This window comes from Giraffa tippelskirchi, chromosome 1, assembly GCF_054371585.1.
Source record: "Giraffa tippelskirchi isolate mGirTip1 chromosome 1, T2T-mGirTip1v1.2.pri, whole genome shotgun sequence".
NCBI classification, from domain to species: Eukaryota; Metazoa; Chordata; class Mammalia; order Artiodactyla; family Giraffidae; genus Giraffa; species Giraffa tippelskirchi.
The window spans coordinates 224,821,022-224,827,585 of record NC_137275.1 but is presented as its reverse complement, the minus strand read 5'-3'; the positions used below and the strand labels follow the sequence as shown (position 1 = coordinate 224,827,585).

The 6,564-nt window shown below is 52.1% G+C and overlaps 1 protein-coding gene across 1 annotated transcript in view; it reads left to right on the top strand.

Annotated features, from left to right (window-relative positions):
• The first annotated feature begins 44 nt into the window (after positions 1-44).
• The window catches only part of ALLC (allantoicase), a 28,631-nt gene continuing 22,111 nt past the window's right edge, over positions 45-6,564 (top strand). Inside the window, exon 1 of the mRNA XM_081529167.1 lies at positions 45-159. The gene's annotated coding sequence lies outside the window, so the exon portion shown is untranslated. The remainder of the gene's footprint in view (positions 160-6,564) is intronic.

Sequence of the window (6,564 nt, the reverse complement as noted above, 5' to 3'; positions counted from 1 at the left end):
GCTCCGTCTCCCGCAGCCCTTGTGACGTCACACAGGTGCAGCCCGTCCCTGGGAAACTGTGAATTCTCTCCTTCTGGCACCCGAGCGCCATGCGACCCTGGCTGGCTTCTGGGACAGAAGAAACCTGATCCTGAACGCGGAACATCATACTCCTTTCTGGTGAGCTTGGAGGCCCGTTGATAAACAACATGTTTTTAAGTTCTTATTGTGGAAAGAACAGAGCGGCAGAGAGGAATTTACTAGCCCAGCGACTGTTTGACCCCCGTGAGAGGGGAGGGTGGGACGGGTCTGGCAGACCCTCGATGTCAGGGGTGGCTAAACCCCAGGAACAGTGTTTGCAGAGCTGGGAACAGCCTGAGTGCGCTGAGCGGCTCTGGGCTCTGGTCCTGCTCTGCTGGGGCTCAAATCATTTGACTTTGGTCTTTACAAAAATACAGAAATACCGACCGCGCTAAGCCCATGGGTGAGATGAAACTTTATTCCAAAGGAGAGCCACACATCCGAGAAAAACTTGAACAAATCCCCAGTCGTGCTCACCAGGGGTCTCAGTGCCAGCCTTGGGGTCCTCTGTGTCACCGCCCACACTCACTCTGGTTTTGTCCACACTTCAATAAACATCTTCTATTTTTCTATAAACCTCATACTTCTGGCCAGAGGCTTTTTTTTTTTTTTTTTTTTTTTAAATTAGGACTTATCAACAGTGATGACAGAAGTCACTGTTATTCTTGAATGGGAATTGTGTGGCTGGCTCCTCGAACAAAGACCTTCCACACACGTTTCCTAGATTCACTCTATAGCACTTTCCCATTTTAGGGCAAATCCCAAAGGAAAATAGCTCTTGACTGTATGAAATTTAAAGACTAGGCTTTTTCCATCGAGAGGGAATAATGGCCTCCTTGCGCTGGAATAACCCATATAACACTCCTGATTTCTGATGACTGAGCTGCAGTTTGCCTGAAAAGCTTTAGCATATGCATTAAGCATCACAACTGACCTCAGTCGTAGCCCCTTTCAGAGGAGGTCTTGCTTTTTGCCTAGTATTATTTAAAAGCTAATTTTGAATGAAGAGGTAAGGGAAGTAGTTAGATGTAGAGGTCCAATCCCAAAGAAAGGCAATGCCAAAGAATGCTCAAACTACCATACAATTGCACTCATCTCACACGCTAGTAAAGTAATGCTCAAAATTCTCCAAGCCAGGCTTCAGCAATACGTGAACCATGAACTTCCAGATGTTCAAGCTGGTTTTAGAAAAGGCAGAGGAACCAGAGATCAAATTGCCAATATCCGATGGATCATCGAAAAAGCAAGAGAGTTCCAGAAAAACATCTATTTCTGCTTTATTGACTATGCCAAAGCCTTTGACTGTGTGGATCACAATAAACTGTGGAAAATTCTGAAAGAGATGGGAATACCAGACCGTCTGACCTGTCTCTTGAGAAACCTGTATGCAGATCAGGAAGCAACAGTTAGAAGTGGACATGGAACAACAGACTGGTTCCAAATAGGAAAAGGAGTACGTCAAGGCTGTATATTGTCACCCTGCTTATTTAACTTCTATGCAGAGTACATCATGAGAAATGCTGGGCTGGAAAAAGCACAAGCTGGAATCAAGATTGGCGGGAGAAATATCAATAACCACGGATATGCAGATGACACCACCCTTATGGCAGAAAGTGAAGAAGAACTAAAGAGCCTCTTGATGAAAGTGAAAGAGGAGAGTGAAAAAGTTGGCTTAAAGCTCAGTGTTCAGAAAATTGAGATCATGGCATCTGGTCCCAGCACTTCATGGGAAATAGATGGGGAAACAGTGGAAACAGTGTCAGAATTTCTTTTTGGGGGCTCCAAAATCACTGCTGATGGTGATTGCAGCCATGAAATTAAAAGACGCTTACTCCTTGGAAGGAAGGTTATGGCCAACCTAGATAGCATATTTAAAAGCAGAGACATTACTTTGCCAACAAAAGTCCGTCTAGTCAAGGCTATGGTTTTTCCAGTGGTCATGTATGGATGTGAGAGTTGGACGGTGAAGAAAGCTGAGCGCCGAAGAATTGATGCTTTTGAACTGTGGTGTTGGAGAAGACTCTTGAGAGTCCCTTGGACTGCAAGGAGATCCAATCAATCCATCCTAAAGGAGATCAATCCTGGGTGTTCATTGGAAGGACTGATGTTGCAGCTGAAACTCCAATACTTTGGCCACCTCATGCGAAGGGTTGACTCACTGAAAAAGACCCTAATGCTGGGACGGATTGGGGGCAGGAAGAGAAGGGGACGACAGAGGATGAGATGGTTGGATGGCATCACCGACTCGATGGACATGGGTTTGGGTGGACTCCGGGAGTTGGTGATGGACAGAGAGGCCTGGCGTGCTGCAGTTCATGGGGTCGCAGAGAGTCGGAGACGACTAAGCGACTGAACTGAACTGTAGAGGTAGACGCAGCAGGTGGGAATGAGAGAAGTCAAGTTTAGGGGCTCCTCACTCTTTTCATACAGACCTGGCTCCTCCATCAATAGAAGCAGTGAGGGACCATGAGCTGAGTTTGGGGCACCTACAGCACCTGAGTCTCAGAGCCATGGACACCCCCTGCACACTGAGGGGCGCAAACCTGCTTCCGCGAGAGGTCTCAAGTGGTTAGGGCACCCCCACCCGGGCCACCCAGCATCCCCTCCCTCTCTTAGGGTCTATAACCTTTGTCACAGATGCAAACCCCCTCTTGCCATGTGAGGCGACGTGGACACAGGGTTTTTTTTGTGACAAAGGAGCAGACAATGGTGGGGCCTTCTGCCCACTGCAGGTGGATGGACTGTGCCGACGCTCGGGCCTGCAGTGCGTCTGCTTCTGGGACTATCCATGGACACTGTGGTTTGTGTCTTCCCCCGTCACTGGACTCCCTCCGGCGGTGGGAAGTGTGTGTTCACGGGTCCCTGTCACTGGACTCCCTCCGGCAGTGGGAAGTGTGTGTTCACGGGTCCCCATCACCAGACCCCCTCCTGGCGGTGGGAAGTGTGTGTTCACGGGTCCCCATCACTGGACCCCCTCCTGGCGGTGGGAAGTGTGTGTCCATGGGTCCCTGTCACTGGACTCCCTCCGGCGGTGGGAAGCGTGTGTTCACGGGTCCCTGTCACTGGACCCCTGCCGGTGGTGGGAAGTGTGTGTTCACGAGTCCCCATCAGTGGACTCAGACCCAATCCACTAGGGAATCTGTCCGTGGCACAGCCCCCAAGCCCTGTGCATGCATCTCCGGAGACGAGGCGCACCCTGCCCGTTTCTGGGGAATCTCAGCCCACTTCACATTTGCTCCGTCAACGCCCACCCACAGCCCCCTGACATGAGGACCTCTCTGTACCCCCATGGCCCAGCCCCGCCCACTTCATCCCACCCACTCTTCTCCCAGCGCCGTCTTTGAAGGCAGGCAGGTCAGTTTAGTGTCTCATCCTCAGCGCCCAGCAGTACCCAGCTGGCTGTCAGAAGAAGCTCTGGAAGTGGATGGCTGATGCAATAGACAGACTGATGACTGGGTGCTTGAGGCCCGTGGGCAAGAAGGGGCCAGGGCCTAAGCAGCCTGGGAGGCCATGCGCTGGCCTTCCAGAGATGGAATTGCTGCACAGAAGCAGCCAATTGTGGCTCCATGTTGGAACTGTTTCTTTGACTTGCTTTTCATTGCTTTTGTTATCATAATCATACACAATGGCCTGCCTCAGAGAACCCTGCCTCTCAACCCAACTGTTAAACCAAAGTGCCTTTGTTCAGAGCCTTGTCCACGTGTGGATGGCAGGAAGGAAGAAATGAACACATGCCCTGGCTGAGGCTTGCCATTCTAGATGTGTGCAAGACTAATGGCCTTTTTACTTTGCTTCCTCACCTCCCCCCCTTCTCTGATCTATAAAATCAGACCCCTATAAGATGGTTATCTTTTGGTGCTAGCCTGCCGTCTTCTTGATCAGCTGGCTTTCTGAATAAAGTCGTTTTCCCAGCCTCAAGTAGCCAGCAGAGTGAGCTTGGACTCAGTAACAGAATGAGGCTGGCGGGTGGGTTCCGTGCCCTTGCACTCAGATGTGGCTGAGGAGTTCATGCGGTGCGAGGCTTGGTGGGGGGGGGGTCCTCAGCTCCCAGGAGGTGTGATCAGGTGGCTGTGCAGCAGGAGAGCAAAGTATGGGCGGAGAGCGGGCCCAAGCCTGGGGGGAAGGTGTCTGTGCAGGGAGGCCTGGTGACCTGGGGGGGGGCTGCTGCCCTCGGCTCGCCAGTGACCTGCCAGTGGCCTCACGTCTGACAAGTCCTGAGCGAGGAGCACTGGCTTTGGAGGCTGTAGGGGACGGTCCGAACTCCCTCCCCAGGCCTAGACCAAGAGAGGCTGGATGTGCATGGTATCCATGGGGAATGTGGGGACAGACACGGCCACCTTATAAGAAGCTTGTGGGCGTTAGAGCCTGTGTCATGGTCTGAGCGCTATGCCTGGCGCCTAGTAGGTCTTCAACTGCAGGGGTGCCTGGTAGATCTCCAACTGCAGGGGCGCTTAGTAGGTCTCCAACTGCAGGGGCGCCTAGTAGGTCTCCAACTGCAGGAAGCTCACAGGCAGCTCTTCAACGTTGGCTCTGGCTTTCCTGCATTGGTGGGCAGTTGTTAAAGACTTCCGAGACTTACTGAAAATTGATATTACACCCAAGGTCATTCGTGAAAAGGCATAAAAATAACAAGTGCCCTCCTATAACACGCAGCAATGTGCTTTGCATCCACACACCTCCACCTTGACTAGAACTTTCTACAGCGACGGAAATCTCTCTTCTGGCTGTTCAGATACACCTGGCTTCTGAGCACTGAGCTTTAGATTTCATTAGCTTCAAACTCAAATGGTTCAAATAGCAAATAGTTACCATCTTAGCGCAACCGCAGAACGCACAGACACTGCACCAGCATCAGAAGCCAGGACTGAGTGACTCACCTGTTCGAAGGGCTGGATGTTTTGTCTAAACACAGGGTCATAGGAAAAGGTGTGAGTGTCCGAAGCGAAGACAGGACCTGAGAAGGACTATTAACGTACTTATTTTCCAAATGGAAGCATTCATTTCCAGAAGGGAGCATTCTTTTTTTTTTTAAATGTTTATGTTATATTGGAGCATAGTTGATGAACAATGTTGTGTTAGGGAGTGTTCTTTTTTTAAAACAAGCGCTGCGCTGAAGTGTCTATTGTCTAAATGGAGTGCCAGCTTTCCGGGGGTGGGGCTGGGAGCAACCTGAAGCGGTGACAGCAATACTTAGAAAAAAAGTGTGAAAATGTTTTGCCTGAATCTCTTTCTCCCTTGAATCTGCAGTCTCTGGCCCATGCGTGTCATACTGACTGTTTGGTGTAGCATGAGGCACATCAAAGCAAAAGATAAAAGACGGCAAAGATGAAAAAGAACGCCCCCCACCCTCCACGGCTCTCTGGGAGGCAGGGAGGCAGAGCAATGCCTGCTCCGTGGGGGTCGGGCCTGCATTGCCATGACGCTGGGCTCCTCCCATCCAGTAGGGTACTGAGCATCCTTGACTCAGGCAAACATGCGGATGCTCTGTCCTGGGGCGTCTCGAGCTCACTGCAGCCGACTGAGAAACAAAGCCGAGCCTGTTTGAAACAACTGGTGACTCCCACGTTCCATAATTAGCTAAGAAAAGGAAATACTCACAAGTCTTTGTTGAGTGTGCACGATGGGCCTGGCTCTGTGGGTTTTGTTCAGGATGCGGGACACGGTCTGAGCTGTCGTGGTGGTGGTGGTCGGGGGGCACCTGAGTGACCCACCGAGTCTGGGATGGGTCCACCCCCTGGCCTGGCCTTGCCCCGTCCGTTTGAGGCCCCCTTGCCCTGAGAGGCTGGCGGAGCTGAGCAGAGCCCAGTGTGTGAGCTCTGACGGCTGCCCCAGGGCATGGCAGGGACACTCCGGGAAGAAGCGTTTGATCAGCTGCCGTGAGGGTGTGTCTGCCGGGTGGGCTAGTGTTGCCTGTCCTTTGGTGTTAAAGGTTTGGAGACTGCGTGTGTGTGTGTGGAGGACATGAGTGGGCTGTCCGCTATTATCTTCTCCAGCCGGTAAATGTCCTGAGTGGATGGAAAGTTCTCTGCACTGAGCGACCTGGGAGCCACGCACGGCTACTGAGCACTCAGGATGTGGCCAATGCAAGAGGAACTGGGCTCGTCATTTCATCCACTTGTGATTTTTTAAAATTCGCTGAATAGCCACCTGGGGCCAGGGGCTCCCAGGCTGACCCATGCAGTCTGGACCAGCTGGGCTCTCCAGCCTCCAGGCCTTGGAGCCCCCCGGCCACATGCTCTCTGTTGCTCCATCTCCTTGGTGCTCAGCTCGGGTGTCCCTCCTAAAGGGGCCCCAGGAGGACACCTCTTGTCTCTGCATCTCCTGCTGCATCTTCCCTCCGCTGTGACCCCTGGAGAGCAGGGGTCAGAGGTCAGGGGTCAGTCCCATGCGTGGCCGTGGACCTGGCCACCGCGGGAGCTTCAGCCACGGCCACTGGATGAGCCAACTCTAATGGGTGAGCATCCTTTCTGAGACTCTAACACGGCTTAAGAGCTCTCAAATATC